The following is a 17109-nucleotide window of genomic DNA, read 5'->3' on the forward strand; positions in this document are numbered from 1 at the left end:
TCTCCCACTCCCCTGGCATCCCAAAACATGGAAACAATACAACCATGCCAAGAATATGCTATAAAAAGAATTGCTTTTAGTTTAAAAAACTGAGTTGTAAAACACCCATAGAGTTGCAATTGGTCTTAATCTCCCTGAAAATGTCATTTTACATTAGATTCTTGTTTTTCATTCACAATTTGAATCAAAAAAGTACTTCTGTTTTAATTAGTTTTATAAATTTGCTGAGCTAAATGAATACAGCAGTAAAATCAAAACTGCAGAAAATGTGTGTAATCTCAGCAAACTGCATTACTTCTGGAACAAATTGTAAACCTAAAAATTAATTAATTAAATTTATTAAAATAATTTGAATTTAATTATTTGATTAAAATTATTTGAAATGCCAAGATGTGAAAACTGTGAATTAACCTGCCACGGAAAATCTACAGCTCATATTAACAGACTGCAATAGCCCCAGCTACACAATTCCCTGCTCCAGAGAAATCATCTGGCTGTGTGGAGACAAGCAGTTCCCACGTGGCCAGAGAGAGTGGAAGAGTTTTAAATTCATTCTGTGACACCAACTGGAGACTTTTGTTCTAGATGATAATCTCAGTTTTCTCAAAACCCATTACAGTCAAAGCACAACTTAAATGACACTTCCTTCCTTGTGATGGCTCAGTGTCAAAGCACTGTGAGTGATGGATTAGCAATGTTTGATTTCAGCTTCCAGGGCATTAATAATCATGGGAAATTGCTCTTATAAGCAGGGTTTCCTTGCCCACTGGCTGCTCTGCAGATTGCTAGGACAAAACCCAACCTATAAATGCAGAAATTGTATTTCAGTACAGCTCTGCCAGCTGGCCACTCCATTATGCACCTAATTCCTTCTACTTGGGCTTCTCAGCAGGGAAAAAAAACAAATTCCTAAATTGAATACACCTTAGGAATATCAATTTAATTAAGAGGATGACAAGAGGAGATAAAGGCAGGAGGGTGTTTATTGCCAGAATAAATTTCTACCTGCACTGCACTGATACACCTGTCCCCATGTGTTGATGTTTTCTAGTGGGAAAAACCTGTGCAATGCTGTGGAGGACAGCAGCAGCACAGGTACCTGTGTGAGCTGAGCCAAGGGGACAAAAGTCTCACTCTGAGCTGCAGGAAAGGAGCAGAAGGTGCAAACATTCACACACGCACAAATTCACATTTTTCACAACACAAGGTTACTTCCATGCTTAAGCTCAAAAGGGTTATGGCTGGAGTTAGTAATTCTGGATTCTGCACTAAAATTACCTGGGAAAGGGGTGCAGCAGGTGAGGAGCTGAGGTGGAGCAGGGGATGGATGCGCCACGGGTGAGGCTCACAGGGAGCCACACACAAACTCTCTTTACAAACTCTCCACACCAGTTCACTGAGCACCTCCAGAGCTCCTACACACCTCATGGATCTCCCTGTTGGCACCAGCATGGTCCCACACACACACAAACAACAGCCCAGCACCCTCAGATGCTTTATTTAAGAACATGCACGCAGACAGTTCTCTAGAAAGCACACTCTATAAATAAAACATGTTTAATAACCCAAGAAAACCAAACAAAATAAATAAACCATGCTACTGACTGGCAACCTCCTCTGCAGAAGAATCTGTAGAACACTTTCCAGGGTTTGCAAAGTGCCTGCCTGTAAAATATTTTGCATGCTACAGTGCTATTCCTTAAGCAGCTGTGATGGGCCACATGCTGCAGCAGCTGCCAAAATCCCTGCTGGACCGCTCTCCTGCCCTCCAACCAAACCTGCTCAAATTCAGCTGGAGCCAGGGCTCCATTTTATAACTGCAAGGTATGATCTATTAGGAAAAAGATAATGATGACTGTGTTTTCCCACTGCTGGGAGTCAGTGTGGTGCTGGTGAGGTCAGGAATGCCAGGCCAGCCTGTGCCAGCTCACTGCCCAGCCTGACAGATTCCCCACAGGCCATTAAGGGAAGCAGGGAAGTCTGAAGTGCTGAGTGATGCTCTCACAGCTTTATATTTCACTTCTAGACGCTCTTCTCACCTGCAGAATGGAGTGACACGAGTCACACTGAGGTCTGAGCTCATTCTGGGATTTATTTCCAGCTCTGCATGAAGGGCTGAAACCACCCTGACCTGTGCTGATGCTGGAAGTGATCAGGCAGCATTCCTCCACATTCCTGCTGAGAGGAAAAGGGTGGGAGATGGGGAAAGGGGGCAAATGTCTGGTCCCAGGCAGGAGGGAGGTGTGTCCCTGGGATGCAGCATGAGTGCACCCTGCTGAAAACCTCTCTAAAACTGCTCTGACAAGGCTCTGCCTCTGGAAAGGGGCTTCTCCACTTCAGCTGCTCTGTGTGGGTGGGAGGCTCATTCCTATAGGAAGGGCTGGCAGGATTGAAGCCAAGTTTGTAGGAGGTGATTTCCAGAGTCAATTTGTTCTTCTCTGCCCTTTTTTTTTTTCTCTGTATAAAGCTGAGGACACAGAAGAACCAAATCCAATTGAGCATCACCTAATTTTGCTCAGAACAGAAGCTCCCTTTCAATAAAAATTAAAAATCCCTTGTAATTCCATCCATGCTGCAATCTGGTGAATTACCAGAGTGGATTCTGGACAGAAAGCTCCTGCTCTGGGGTGAGCCCTCATTGTTGGCTCCCTTGCTATGCACTGCACACAGCTTGCCTTGTTTCACAGCCAGAAGTGATGCTGCAGCTTTTTGTCCTGCTCTCCCCAGATCCCAGCCCCTCTTCTGCTGGATCTGTAAGTGCCAACAGGTGGGAAGGGGCACGCAGAGGGAGAGGCTGCCAGGGTGCTCCAAAGGACCATCTGTGCGGGCAGGGACTGCACAATCCCAGCCAAGGACACGGGAACATCTGTCTGCCTCCAGCTCTTCACCTACTGCAAAGGTTACGCACCAGCGCCGTGCCAGCTGTGCCAGCACCAGTTTAACACAAAACACCCCAGGAGCAGCCTGTGGGGACATATTTCTGTTGTCTTTAGCCATTTTAAAAACAGAAAATTCTGCCTAATTGAAATCTGGCGTGCCCTCCCACTTCTCCCCGCACAGGAGGACTTACTGGGGTAACAACAATTTCCCCCACGATCCTCATGGGTTTTGCTATGAATAAACAAAAGTTTCCTACTCTGCACTTTCCCTTTCCAAGATTGCTGCCAGCTCTGACATTTTTTATATTCCTCTGAGTAACTAGTGCCAAATTTTTTTGTGTCTTTACCAGCGACCACAGCAGCAGCCTCAGAGGACTCCTGCACACAGCAGTGTGAACACACTCCTGTGAGCACAGTCAGAGGTGTTTCCCAGGTGGCATTCAAGAGGAGAAAGATGGAAAGCTGTTTATTTACCTCTCTGGTCTAACATAACCTGGAAGGTTTGGGTCCCTTTTTATGTTTGAACATCATGCTCTTAAAACATGTTTTGTTAATACTTTCTGGCCTTTTTAGGGAATACTTGGTGGAGGTATCACCTAAGGAATTCACAGAATGACTGGGTTGGAAGAGACCTTCAAGATCATCAAGTCCAACCCAGCCCCAACACCTCAACTAAACCCTGGCACCCAGTGCCACATCCAGGCTTTGTTAAACACACCCAGGGATGGTGACTCCACCACCTCCCCAGGCAGCCATTCCAGAACTTTATCACCCTTTCTGTGAAAAAATTTCTCTTAATATCCAATTTATATTTCCCTTGATGCAGTTTGAGACTGTGTTCTCTCCTTCTGTCAGTGCTGCCTGGAGAAAGAGCCCAGCCCCACCTGAGCACAGCCACCTTTCAGGAAGGAGCAGGTCCTCCATCTCAGAGTCAGCCTTGAAATGTGCCCCTCTCCACATGACATTTTTTAACTCCCTAAAGCATCACTTACTGTCATTTTTATGAGGCTTTTTGATGCCTATTTGTAACTCTCTGCCCTTCCAGGTTCCCTCCCTGTGGGATCTCAGCACCTCAGGACTGAGGTGCAGAGACACCTAGACCACCCTTGGGGGGCTCGGGAGTCCTGGAATGTTGCCAGAAGTGTCTGGTGGCTGCACTTTGATCCTACACAGGAGAGGACACCTGTATGAGGATGGGAGGATTTCACTGGGGTAAATAGTGAAGGGATAAGTTAATTAGAGTGTAAGACACAGGGTTTAGGATTTCTGTACAGGGGGGTCTAAAGAAGTAAGATGGAGGAATTGGGGCGTGTCCTGTTCTTCTTCTTCTTCTTCTCCTTCTCGGCCTCCATCTTCTGTGGTGATGTTGGCACTTTGGGATTGGTTATTACTAAAAGTGCACTGGTTAATAAGGGTAAAAGGTATTGGGGAAAAATGATAAATATTGTACACGTAATTTTGAGTATAAAGATAGGTGACCACCCCGGGGGCTCGCAGTGTGCTCATGGCTGGCTGCTGAGCAGACCTCTGTCGGGCCAAGAGAAAATCTTTTAGATAAACAATTAATAAACACCGAGACCGAGAAAAGATCTGGAGCCTCTTCTCGTCCTTTGAAGCGCGGGTTGTCCAAGGCCACCCCGGGCCTTTCCAGGCCACCTAAACAGCCGGGAAACCGACACCTCCCCATCCCTCATCCCCAACGAGCTCCTCGCCGAGCGGCACCGTCGCGGTTGGCACTGCCACACTCCCACCCCGCCAGGCTCTGCTTTCCAGGGTTTGTTTCCTACAGCAGCCACTGGTAAATGAGGCTGGTGTGACAGGCCACTGGCTGGATAATGAGTTCATTCTCCAGACCCACTGAGAGCAAGGTACTTCCCTGGCCCATCTGTTCTCACGGCACGGCTCCAGCAACGCCGTTTGCACAGAGAGCAGCAAACACCTGGCGGAGCTGCTCATGTGCAACAGAGCCCCTGCAACACACACTGCAAAGCCTCCTCGGCCTAAAAATGGGAAGGGACAGAGCTCTGGGATTACTTCAGAGCCATTGCTGCAAATGCTTAAACTGGGAAAAAAAAAAATAAATTAAAAAATCAGGAGGATGAAAGCCTCCAGAGGGCTGAAGCACTCTTGTAGCACACTCATAGCACAGGCACAGTGCTGTCTCTTGGTCACCTCTATTTCCTCCAGGTTTTCTAAGAGAAATAAAAGCTCCAGGAAAGTCACAGGTCTGTAAACAGAAGTGGTGAAAAGCAAAGATCTAGAGAAATCAGAACAAGAAATGGCACTTTAAAAGTTTATCCAGCCTTGACTGAAACTGGCACAGCTGACCTCAAAAAGGAAAAAAAAAAAAACCAGTTAAAAAGACTAGGTACCATCTGCAAATATTTCTAGAGGCAAGGAAAACTGGTACTATCTTCAATTTGGAGAAGGGATTAATAAAAAGTGATGGGGCATTGGTCTATTTGAATAATGAGTAATTTAATCAAGATAACATGGGCTCTGTAATGTCCCACCTCCTCAGTACTAAAGTGCGGCAGCAGATGACTGACAACACCATATTTCAAATTGCCTTAAAAAAATTCCCTTTGTTTTTAAACACATTGTCCCACAGAAGGTGCTGCTGGTTGACATGAACAAGGGGCAGATGTGAGTGATTCATTAATGCCTGGGGGCTGCTGAGGGTCAGCAGAACATCCTCCCTGACATCCAACAGGACATGGTAACCATGAACTCTCACGGTTAGGTTGGGATATGAGCCAGCTATTAGCAGCAAAGCTTGCTCCAGGTAAATCCTTCCACAGCTGCCTATTATCCCCATCACATTATTCCTCCTGACAGAGGCAGCACTGCCCATATAGATCACAGGTGCAATCCAGTATGGAAATCCTATTTAGATGTGCAATACATTACTGTCTTCTCCCTGGCTGTACTAATGTCTGAATTAAACTGTAATATCTCATGGCTGGAACCTTTCTTTAATTCATACTGCAGACCCCTCACACAATCTATGTGCTGAACAAAGTAGTAAATTCACCTTAACATCTTTATGCTTTCCCATAGTCTTTAAATCATTCATATCCAGACTTCCTGTGTGTTCTGGATTGGATGGAAGGGTTTCTAGCACATAACTTTTCCATTAATGGTTTTGGGGAATGAACTCTTTGAGGAGGAAGCTCTGTCCTTTCATCACTGGAAGAAAGAGCAATGCCCACACTCCACTGCTGCAGGGTGAGCTGGAGAAGCCCCTGGGCTCTGAGCCATCCTGCAGTGAGGTTCCTCTGAAGAGTGGCTGGGATCAGGCCTGAATCCATCCCTGGGGAACAGCACACACTGCAAATGAGTGGCTGGTGGGGTGTCATCAACCTCCCTTCACCTGTGTGCTTCCCCTGTATGGGCAAAGAAGCCTGGAAATCTCCCCTTTCTGTCACAAGGTGTGTTTCTGTGAGTGAAACCCTCCAGATGGACTTTCCTCTAACAACAAATGCCATTATTCACCAAGACTTGGTAAAACCTTGAGAACAAGTTCAGAACAGGCTCCACTGCATCATCTGCAGGAGCTGAGGGGCTGAACAACAGAGCTGCATGTAGGAAACCAAACACTCCTTGCACTGTACCTGATTTGCGAGACATCTTCCAAAATCAGCTTCACTGAGACACAGCAGGTAAAAACCACTAGTAAGTACAGCAAAACACATTAAAACCACATTAAAGGATTTGGAAGAGCTCTCTAAAATTCAGAGAAAGATTTTCCTTTGCGCACCAAGACACTGCAGCCTTTAGGGCACTGATGACACTGACTGTCCCTCTTTTGACAGCTGCACTTTTCTCCATCAACTCCTTTCTAATCCAGAGCTAGAAGGTCCCACAATCACTGCTGCAGAGGCTGGAGGAGAAAGGGAGTTGTTACACTGTGAAATCCCTCAAGCTGATCTTTATCAAATGTGTTTATCCAGGACAGAAAGGCCCACTGTGGGGAAAAGCCTCTCTGCTTTTTGGGAGTCTGCATGGGCAGCTCTGGAGCCACCACAGACCAGGAACTGCCACACCAAGAGCTGGCAGAAACTGGGTCCAGGAGGCAAACTTCTCCTTTAGAGACTCCAGCTCCCTGGATACCTGGGAGAAGGGACTGTACCAGCAGCTGACTGGGAATTTATCCAAAATTCTCATGGTTTCTTTCACCCAGAAATTGTTTCCAGTCTTGTAGGGCCAAGGAACATTTTGTTGAAAGCACAAAAACTTGCTTTTGAAATAGCAGAATATTGCAGGCAAATGTCAGCATGGTGCAACAGCACAGTGCCACTCTGTGTGTTTCTTCCTCAGATGCTCCAAATTTCTGGCCTGAGTCCAGCCTGTCAAACACAATGGGTTCTCCCCAGTGCCATGTGCCACCACAGGTCTCTCCCTAACTCTGAACCTGCTCTGAGAGGGTTTGTCCTCCTGCAGTGCTCTCCAGCTGCTGCCTCCAGCCTCTGACCTTTTGAAAGCTACCTGGGAAATCCCACATTTGGTAAGAGACTTTTTAAAGCAAACAGTTTACATATGATTAATTCTTCCTGTAGACCTCAAAAAAACCTCCTTCCTGATTAGCAAAGGTCACTGAATCTCAAAAGTTAATGGCAGACACTTCAAATATATTACAGCCTTTCTCTAAAAAAAAACCAAAGTAAAACAGAACTGGGTTTGTCAGGAGAAAATAGATGTGGCAGAAGAAAAGGAAGAAGCTGGGAAGGTACAAACTGGAAAACTGATAGAGGAGCAGCTGGAGAGGAATAAAGGAAGTGATCTTGACAGAGCAACCCCAGATTCAGAGAAATAAATATCTATCCTAAAAGTGAGCAGTGCTGGAGCTCCTGCTGGAGTCACTGGGTACTGGGACATTCCCTGAGTACTCTGAGGTTACATTTTCCCTATGAAAGACCCCATGAAAATGTGAAGAGATGGAATCCTCCATCATCTTCCTGCATGTTTCCATCATACCTTTCTCTATAAAGCAGCCATGACTTTGCTACCCTGACTGATTCATAAAAATTTCATAACTGTTATCCATGCTCAATAATTCCAGTGTTAATATTTGGGTAATTTAGGAGTACCTTTCTCCAGCAGAGTTCAGCCTGTGCCACAGAGTGCAATGCACAGTTTAAGTGTTTATGACTAAAACTGTTCTCTCCTCTTTTCCTTCCCCATTCTTACCTCCAAAATATTTTCAAAATGTTAGTGAAAAGAGGAATTTGAAGAGGCAGAATTACTTCAAGGCAGAATTAAAAAATTATGAAATGCATAATGCCCAATTTAACAACCAAAGCAAACTCTGCAATACAGACACCCTGAAAGCCCTTCACTCTCTAATCACTAATAGGTAACACTATCAAATTCAGCCCTACGCTCTATTAGAATTGCAGTAGAAAAGCACTTAGTGTAATGCCCAAAGACAGCTCACCAAATACTGCTCACTTGGCTCAAAGACAAGGCTGAAGATGTTAATAATTTGAAAGCTTCCTTAACCAGTGTGCTTTATCAATATGCTCAGAAAATGAAATAAAATACCTACACACAATTTCTGTAGATTTAAAACAAATCTGACTTGTATTCAGCCCAAGAACTGAGTTCTTTTCCCAGATTTGTGAATTACCTGTGGATACCTTGCTGCTGAGCCCATCATCTCCCCATTGCAAACTGCAGGAATCATTTCCATTCCTTCTTTCTGACCACATTAATTTCAGGCTTGCTTGTAGCAGGATTTTTTTTCTATGTCCTCATTTCCTAATTCCTCATTTTCCCATCAGTCTCCCAAGCACCACAGACATAGAGTGTTGGCAGAGCAGTGATGAACTTCATCCAACCTTCTCTCTCAGTTGTGCCTTCTTTCCTTGCCCTCCTCCAAGGGAGGAGGCAAAGACACCAAACCTCTGTGACCAGGTCCAGTGCTCATGTCCTCGCTTTTCATGTTATTTTCTGCCTCAAACTTCAGATTTCGTAGGGATTTCTTACTCTCCAGAGTAAATATCACCAACAGAGCATCACTGTGAAGCACCCAGAGCTGGAGCAGAAGCGCCCAGCTGCAGGCAGCAGCACAGTTGTGACAGGGGGATGTAGCAAACACCGAGTTTACACACAGACACAGACACTGTGAGCTGGTGACAAGCAGTACAAAGACTTATTTGATGCAAAGACAGAATGACTGCATTGCTTATGTCAAAAAAAGATCAGTGGAAGCATAACAACAGAGCATTCTGCATGCTACACACACCGCATAAAGCACAAAAAATACTCTTTATGTTCCCTGCGCTTTTCTAGCCTGGTTTCTCAGGAAAAAAACAAGAGCTGTGCAATTGTTCTGTCACTCATTGCTTCCCCAAATAACTTTTGAACCTGTTGGCTGATCTCAGGTTTGACAGATAGGCTGAGGTCTCAAAGGGATCACATTCCTATCAGATGCGTGAAAATAATAGAGACTCAAACCGGCGCCTTTGCCGGGCTGCCCCCCGTGCTGTGCCTGCCTCTGCTCTGAACCCCAGGGGTACCAATTAGCCCACGAGCCAGAGCAGCTCTGTGGAGCAGGGAACAGCTGGGGCAGTGCTGGAATTCTTGCTTCCATCTTCAGACAGAGCTCCCAGCAAAAACATCGGTGTGTGTGCCACAGGACGCGCCAGGAGGAGGGATCAGCGCTCCAACCAGGGGACACAGCGAGGTGAGAGCTCACATCCATCCTCCTCCAAGCACAGAAAGGCAGAGCAGAACCCCAGAATGCCAGTGCTGCCAGCCTGAGCTGGCCTTGGTGTGTTTGGGGCTTACTGTGTCCTCCAACCCCAAGTCACTGATGGTACCAATGCCCCAAGCACCGCCCTGTCCTCCCAAGCCTCACCAATAAATGAAAATTTCTTCCTCTCCTTCCCCTGCCTGCTCCTCAGCAGCAATTCAACACCTGAGCTCCTAAAACACACTTGCATTTTCTTGCTGGAATCACCAAAAAAATAAGAGAAGTGTTGCCTGGCAAAGAGTAAGATTTCTGTTCAGTTTTAAGGGGATGTGTATGACAGGGAAGTTACAGGACTCTCATTCTAATAGCCAGTGCTGCTAATTAAAACTGTTTTGGAAGATCTGCAGCCAGAATATAAATCACCCCTCTATATGCTATAAATAAGAGGCAGATACGGAATTGAATAGCTCCCATTTGTCAAGGGAATGAAGAGATTTGATTGTGTCTTTTTGAATAATAAATCCAGACATACCTAGCAGGGCACGGAGAGTTGCTCCAAGTGTCTCTTTTATCAAACAACAATGATTATATTATAGGGTTTGCATTATGGGCCATCATCCATTTCTCTTGTTTTCTCATTTATTGCTGACATCCTCCCTCCCAGATGAAGCATTTTGCTCTGCACAGAATGTGTTCATGCAAAGATCTCAGGAGCAAACACTATTGAGTGGCCTGATGCAGGGTGCACCTACCAGTATGTATCACAGAGCAGAAGGGAGTTTTTTAGGGAAACCAAGCTGTGGAAACCTAAATACACAGGTTTTTCACCAGTTTTTTCCTTCCATCCTTTTTTTCCACAGCATTTCTGAAGGACACTCAAAATCCACTGGGTATCAGACAGAGGAGAATCAAATAATTCTTACTGGCAATGATGTCCATTTATACAAAACAATGCAGAGAACCAAATACAAAGTCGTGAAGATCATCTTATAACATCCCTGAACAATGGAAACTCCAAAGGCATCCACACACAAGAAGCAGATTCTTAAAAATAATAATCATAATAACAGTAATAGTGACAATACCTCTCTCCTGTGTGGAAATCTCTTCCCAACCATGAACACTACATTCCATTCACAGCCACCATGTCTTTCTCACTGGAAAAGAAAAACAAACAAATGGGCACCAATTAGAAAAGGGCATTTATTAATGCTAAGTTCAGAGTAGCTTCAAATTTTGCACATGCACTCATAAAACAGAAGATTTAGGATTCCCTGTCACACGGGAGGCTGCAGAAGGTTAATTGAGTTCACTGTAGAAGTATCATTACCTCTATAACACACCTAAGGAAAAAAGCACAGCAGTCAGGTTATGAAGATAGATTTATTTTAAGCCTTTAAAACTATCTGTCAAATTTTTGCCCTCTAACAGGGTGAGGATGCCTCTCGCTTTGTCCCTAAATTCCAGTGCAGCTGAACAGCAACTTCCACAGCATTTCCTTGGCTGTGGATTTCACAGATTTTCCCTCTGTCCCACCCACTGACAGACTGAGACAGAGAAGTCATGACCTCTGGCATCTATTCCCATTTTCCCAAAGGAAAAGCATTCTCTGGGGTGGACCACAGGATTTCCTCTCCCCTGCTGAAGGAGCAGCTGGAAGACAGTGGAACCAGCTCAAGGGGATGCAGAGAAATTCCTGTGGGCTGTGCCTTTATCTTTGCTTCTGCTAGGGCTTAAAGTAGAGAGAAATAAGGGGGAAATGTTCCCATCTGGGCTCCCTCATTCTCCCTTCCAAAAAGGGCAGCAGCTGCCTGTGGTCCCCTCAATATCACTGGGACAAACAGCCTGCTCTTCATCTGCTCAGGCTGGTAAAGCTCTGACCTAGGTGTGCTTATTTTACCAACAGTAACTGTAAATTGAGATTATTTTATTATTTTGGGGTTATCTTTGACAATAAAAAGGGAAAGACAGCGCGGGCTGAAAGGATTTGATGGCTGCACAATTATTTTGAGATCCCAGCCTGCCTCCCTATGTGCTCACCTGGCTGTCTGCCCTCCCTTCGCTCCCTGGAGCTTCTGAGCCCAAATAATGTCCCGGGCACCACAAGCCAGGCCACGGCTCCATGTCACCAACCCTGCAAGGACTTTGCAGCCACTGTTTTGTGCCTGGTGATGACACAAAAGCCACTGCAGAGCAATTCTCAACGCAGGCACACGCATAGCGCGAAACGGGCAGATTGGACTCGGAGCACAAAGAGGATAAAACATCATTTTAACAAAATCCATTTGCTCAGATGACCGCAACTTGAAATTAAGGTGTTAAAACCCAAGACAAAGCGGATTCCTGATTGGCAGCCAGTGATGTCAGCCCTGCGCCAATTACAGAGGGAATTCGTGTGGCTGCCTTTAAAAAGAAATAATTCCCTCTGTGATACAGCAATAAGACATTGCAGACAGCCCATTTGCCGGGGATTACGCGGCACTTCTCAGGTAGTTAAAGTCACTGAGCCTTTTGACCTTGTGCCTCCTAACACTACTGGAGGCACAATCACCCAGGGACACGCTGCTTATCATGTGTGTCTTATCGCTTAAACAAAACCCAGCCACCCAGCAACCTGCGCCCGCCACCCCGGGCTCTTTGCCTGTGAATTATTGCGCCGAAACAACACGGACATAATAAACAGCACTATTTATTAGCTTATTCTATGATTTCAGAGATGACTACACAGGCTGAGAAAGTGAAGGAGAAAGTGCCAGGCTGGAGTGAAAGCATTTCTCAGGTCACTGCCTTAAACACAGATTTTTTGTGCTATAGCGATGCTTGTGCAGGGCGAGTAAATCTTTGCAGGCTGCGGTCCTGGAGTGGCTGGAATTAATCGTCCCTCCAGATGGGATCCGAGCTCACTCACTGCCACAACGTTCAGCATGTAATGAACACCAGGCAAGGTGAAAATTGATATCAAGAGCACTTCTAAGAGCTAAAAAGTTAACACCTAAATTGGAAATCAATACACGCTGTAAGTATTGATCAGCAGAACAGAAACCCGCAGGTTTTCGCCTCCGCTGAGTGGATGCTGTTGGATGTTGAGCTGAAGTTCCACTGAAACACTCTATTTTAATAGTTATTAAAAAAAAAAAAAAAAAAAAAAAAAAAACACAAAGCAATCCAACCTTATGGAGTGATTATCTAACTTAGTGGAGTGATTGTCTAACCCTTCCACAAGTGCATCCAGGAAGGTGCAGAACAACCAGGAAGGTGCCAAGCCAGGTGTCCTCAGTGATATTTTTGCTGTCCCTTAGCTCTTGAAGCCAATATTTTGTCCTCAAGACCAACAGAAGCAGGCAGAGCTGGGGAGCAGCACCTTTGAGGAGGATGCATGGCCTTTGTGGATCTGTGATGGGGCAGAGATTTGGAGCTTGCTGGGCACATGGAGGCCCAGGTGTCACCTCTGCAATGCAGTTCAGAGCTCTCCTTACTGTGCTTGCACAATTCACCTCTGCTGCCCTGGGAAGGGGAGAAGGGGATCTCTGCCCAGTGCCCTGCTCTGGTGGGACACAACTCCTTGGGTCAGCAGAGGGTGAAGAGCAGCTGCAGAATGTGTCATCCCATGCTGGGTATCTGCTCAAAGCAAGCTTTTCAGAGACGCTGATGAATGGAAGAGCTGTGAAAAACAAATGTCTCATTGTTCGAGTCCTCCAGTCTGCGAGGAAGCAGGAATTTCTGCGCTCTTACATCAAAGAAACACTTGACCCTATCTGATCAATTCCTCCTCCTAATTATTAAGTGCTGAAAGACCTGAACTTCTGAGAAGTCTCTCAGGTGAAAAGGGGCAAGAATATCTCAGAAAAGGTTAGAAAATCCGTACTTTTCTATAAATATTTGTTGGTCTGCATTCCTTTAACTTTGCATGATTAAATACAGCCTGCTTCTGTTCTTCCACTTTATCCTCCGGGGAAATTTATCATCAAAATTATTGTACAGCATTCATTACTCTAGCCTCATTTAAAACCTTGCCCTACTTATTATTTAGGCTGCAAAAAAAATGTTGCTTCGTATAGTATTTCCTATAATAGTCTCAATCATTACATTTAAAAGATTGCTGTAAGGCAGCTTAGCCTGCATTAGAGGAAAATAAAGTGGGATGCCATAGTTAAGTGTTACAGTTCTAATTCAGCTTTTGTTTCCCAAATCATAACAATGCAACGTTTCAGTTCCTTAAAAGGCTCTCACTGCTCATTAGCAGCATCCAGGACTTCAGCCCCTGGAATTCAAAGGGACATCCAGTGGTTCTTCTCCCTTAAAAATGGTGGGGAAAGGCAGAGGGATGAGAAGGAATGCAAGGGAGGCAGGAGGCTCCATCAGTTAAGAGGTGGGGCTGTCTTTTAAATCAGTGGTGCAGGGAACACAGTCAGCTGTGACAGAGCAGCAGGGAATGCAAATAAATTATGTTTGTTTAACCCTTACTCCAAATCTCTGTTTAGGACAGAGAGTCAGACATGGCTGTTGAAAAGAAACAAATACAGAGTTTAAATGGCAGGAAAAAATTTAACTTAAATCCCAGTAATGCCACATGAAGCCTCTTAATTTGGGCTCCTTCAATAATGAGACTGCTCCGATGCTGAGCACCACTGGTGGCCTTTTAGATAACACTGTATTCGTGTTTGTCTAACCCTTCTGTGGCCCAGAAAAAGCACAGCTGGTCCTGCACTGCACACCCTGCTGGGGAGGGGATCAGGGAAAAACCATCTCCTCCCCATTGGCATCCCCACCGGGATCTCCTACACGGGCTGCAAAACCAAAGGCTTTGGTTTGACCACATCAAACCCAAACGGAAAGCACAGGGTGGGCAAAAGCCACTCATTAACACAGCACATTTCTGGAGGTTATACCGTGTAGGTGGTATAACCGTGTAGGTGGAGGTTATACTGTTTAGGTTGTTCTGTCTTCCCTCACTGCCTTCTCTGGCCCTGACTGACCTCAGAGGCTTTTTGCTACCCCAGCCCTGGCTGTCCTTCCCTCTCTTCTCCATCCCAAACCAGAGACCTACAGGATTTAGGAACACACAAGCAACCCTAGGCTTAACCCTCTGTGATGGCAAAAATCCCCCAGTTATTCCTAATCTTCAGGATTTGATTCCTGACTCTACCTTTCCCTTTCACCCACCCACCTTGTCTTTCTGACTGTTTTCTACAAGAGGCCTTGCAAAGACCTTTCAGCATGGTAAATAAATGAGATAAGCCAGTTCCTCTCTCTTCCTTTCGTATTGACAAGTTCAAAGACTTCCAAGAGATTAAGAGAGAAAGACTGTAAGTGACCTGCTGGGCCATCAAGCCCAGGCTTTCCCTATCACTTCCAGCCATATCCTACACTACCTTTCTACTGGATAAGCCTGATCTTATCAGCGCCTCCCAAATGTTTTCTTTTTTTTTTTTTTCTTATCATTTGAACCAGTTTACGAGGTACAAATGAAAGGCTTAGTGGTCTGTAACTGCCCGGATCGTTTTCTTCCTGGTGTCACTAGAAGGCACCTTGTCCTTTCTATCCACTGAGCACACACATTCCTCTCATCACCCACGGGAAGGGAAAAAAGAGAGGTGAGTTTTGGTGGAAGGAAGGGAAGGGAACAGGATGGTGGAGTTAATGTTCATACAAGACGTACTGCCAACTCTGGTACGTGCAAACTGGTGGAAAAAATGAAAATTCCTGTTTTATCATAGAACCACAGAATGGTTTAGGTTGGAAGGAACCTCAAAAATTCAATTCCAGCCCCCCCTGCCACCTTCCACTGGAGAGAGTGGTCAAGGGAGGGATCAATACTTTCCTTGGCTATTATTTTATCATTAGACTTCACAGATAAATAAATATTATTTTATTTTCTACCACTAATTGTATGGATTCAGAGCTAATAATGAAAAATATGCAACACCCTGCTATTTGTCATGCACCAAGCACAGCTTTCCCATCATTCTGGTCAGCAGAGGCTGTTCCTGATGGGTAATCTGGTTTTGGAAAATCCATAATGGTAAAACACCCCTATCATCACAAAAGGGGCTTTCCCAGGAAGGGAAGTATTTTGTGCAACCTCTCCCCAATAATTTAGATGCAGAAAAATCTTTAGGTCTGTAGCTGGCTGCAAAGAGCAGCAGAGACCTCACCCAAAGGGAGCACCCTTAGGTTCAGGACCAGGAGAGGTCAAACCTCACTGCAGTTCTCTGGTCATGGGTGATTTCCAGGCAAGCAGAGCCACTGTCCATTCACCCACAATGTGCTGCACAAACCCTCCAGGTTGCAGTGCTCACACACAGGGAGCAGCTTGTCATCTCCTCTGGGTCCCCAACAGCCAAATCCTCCTCTTACACACACAGCAAACACATCAACAGGACACGATTTCCCCTCCTGAAGCTGATGTGTGAAACACTTTGGTGCAACCAAAACGTCCCCCAGAACAGGTTCCTGGGGCAACCTTAGGGGTGTGCATGGCTTGAACTGCAGAGCACCCTCTAATGCAGCAAAAATGAGGATTGGGGTGAAGCTGAACAGATCCTCAACACTTAGAGAGGAAGGGGAGGAAGAAATTTCAATTTTTTATTTTTTTTTAAGTGATGCATTAATTCTACAACTTGCCATACAACCTTCTTATCTTCAGAAAAAATAAGCATACTGTTTGTTTTCTGCAATAAATTGGCACTGCCCTCTCTTTTATGAAACAAATCTATTTGTACTTGGATATTCTGAAAAACAAACAGCAAAACCCTTACATAAGTATTTAGACCAAAAAAAAAAAATTAACCAAAACACTTTCAACCTAACATGACTCCTATGGAAAGCCTATCTGTTATGGCCTGGCCACAATCCCCCATTCCCAAACATCCTGCATTGCTGGGCAGGGAGGAGGTACAAGAGTTGGGCATGAAAATCTGGACTTGGGACTGAGAAGAAGTAGAAGCAGGTGTATTGGTTTTAATCTTTGTTTCTCACCATCCTACTCGGGTTTTAAGTGGCAACAAATCAAAATAACTTTCCTCAAGTCCAGTCTGATTGTATCCCACCATTTCCATGTGAGAACCTTAACAATGCCATCCACCTCCTGACCCCTTTTGCATCAGCAAAAAGGAAAATCACCAGCACTGAGGGGATGGTTGGGGGATTGTCAGGTGCTTGTCAGAAGGTGACTCACAGAAATCACACACCTCCTCCTCCATCTCAAACCAGAAGCAATGATCTGCCAGGTTGGCAAGAGTCCTTTCTGTACCAGAGCTTCCAAAAGAACTGATTTTCAACATTTTAAGCAGAAAGGTCCAAGTCCCTAACTTGAAGGGATACATCTTTTCCTGTGCTCCTTTTTGCAATAAAACAAGGTGGACCGACCATCAAATGCTTGCTGTGCTTGAGGTGGCTGATTTTGACTCCTGAGTAGCTGGATCTGAGTCTCTGTCAGTTCAGTGTCACTTCCCTGTCCCCAGCCCCTGAGTCTCTTATCTGTTAAAAATGAAAGGTTTGGAACAGGAGCGAAGGTCATCTCTGCCTGTGCTT

General features: G+C 45.2%; 1 protein-coding gene across 2 annotated transcripts in view; it reads right to left on the reverse strand.

Annotated features, from left to right (window-relative positions):
* Positions 1-8746, reverse strand: part of DAB1 (DAB adaptor protein 1) — a 209753-nt gene extending 201007 nt beyond the window's left edge. For both annotated transcript variants that reach the window (XM_058808616.1, XM_058808615.1), the window contains exon 1: positions 8509-8746. The gene's annotated coding sequence lies outside the window, so the exon portion shown is untranslated. The remainder of the gene's footprint in view (positions 1-8508) is intronic.
* Between the last annotated feature and the right edge of the window lie 8363 nt (positions 8747-17109).

Source organism: Ammospiza caudacuta, chromosome 7 (assembly GCF_027887145.1).
Source record: "Ammospiza caudacuta isolate bAmmCau1 chromosome 7, bAmmCau1.pri, whole genome shotgun sequence".
Taxonomy (NCBI): Eukaryota; Metazoa; Chordata; class Aves; order Passeriformes; family Passerellidae; genus Ammospiza; species Ammospiza caudacuta.